This window comes from Arachis duranensis, chromosome 5 (genome assembly GCF_000817695.3).
Source record: "Arachis duranensis cultivar V14167 chromosome 5, aradu.V14167.gnm2.J7QH, whole genome shotgun sequence".
Taxonomy (NCBI): Eukaryota; Viridiplantae; Streptophyta; class Magnoliopsida; order Fabales; family Fabaceae; genus Arachis; species Arachis duranensis.
The window spans coordinates 85,161,234-85,162,852 of NC_029776.3; positions in this window are offsets into that span (position 1 = coordinate 85,161,234).

Here is a 1,619-nt window from a genome sequence, read left to right on the forward strand (position 1 = left end):
TAATTTAATAATTAATATTTTGTATATATATAACATAGTTGTTCTTATTTTTATATTTTTTCATTTCAAGTCATGTAATTTTAACGCGAGTGTTTGATTGATGAGCGAAGTAATTTATTATTTTTTATTTAGCTATAAATTAATCTTAGTTTTAGACATAAATAGCCTTCAAATTTTTTATTAACTATTATTGTTCTACGCATTATAATTGGGATAAGTTAATAAAAAATTATATATATATATTGTATAAACACACAAAAAATTATATATTATTGTTAAATTTAGATCATATGTCATAGTTGTAGAATACAAATTTGTAAGATTGAGATATATAAAGAGACGAATCTTTTTGTTTAGATTTGGCATCTTCATATGGTGAGAGTCTATACATGCAAGAGAATACTCTGACTTTTAAGTCAATCGTAATATAAGATCATGTGTTTGTTTGGGGTTATTATTTTGATAAAAAAAGATATTTTTTAATAATTTTTTTATTTTTTAGCGTATTTGATAAATTTTGAATAATAAAAATAAAAATATATTTTTTTGAGAAGGTGTAATTTATATTTTTTTAAATTTTTTTTTAAAATTTTTTTTTTCATATAATAAATAAACAAAAAAGTACTTTTATATTGTTATATTCAAATATAATTGATAGATAAAAAAATCTTTTTGCATGAGATACCCAAACATAAAATTATTTTTATTTTTTCATAAGATCTTTTAAAAAAAGATAACTCGAAAAAAAATATTTTTTTAGAAGTTCACCCAAATAAACCTTATGATTATAGACTAAATATACATTTGCCATATATTAAACCGTTTATTTAATTTATAGTGTTTAGAAGATAAATTTAGAGAAGACTCGGATAAATTAGTATAGAATATTCACAAAATCTTGCTGCATTTATATTTTTAATTTATATTTTTTAAAAGATCGACTGCAATTTTAGATTCAATCTAAAAGTTAGAAAATAATATTATTCAACAATACTATAAAATTATAGAAAAATATATTGTGTTTATAAATTTTTTATTATGTTATTATAAAAATAAATTTGATTATTCTGATGGTTTATTATTTTATTAAATTAAAGTTTATGGACATTATTATTTTTATAAAAAGATTACATCGTTTTAATTTTTAAAAGTTTTCGATAAATTTAAAAATTTGAGACATTTATTTAGATGTTAACTAAATGTATGAAGATTTTAAAACTGAGAAAATTAAATAATAAAATTTTGGAGGGGACGAAAAGATTCAATCTTATTGACTATCCATGTGGCATAATGTGGTACGAGTTAATTAATTTGACTTTGAACTATGCAGCCTCTTGTTTGTATGTGTATATATGAACCGTGAAGCATGCATAGTTAGTTAGAGATGATGATGATGGTGCATGCATGATAATCAATAATGGAAGCTAAACAGTGAATAAATAAATAATAAATAAGGATTTTCACAATAATTGAGGGTCAATAGTAAGTACACAATTTCGGAGGACAGAGATTTGCATGGGATATGTTTTCTAATCCTTAAAAGCAAACCGTGATCTCTGCAAAAAGGAAAGGAATAAAGAGGAAGAAGCTTATAAGAACATGGATGCATATGAGACGGT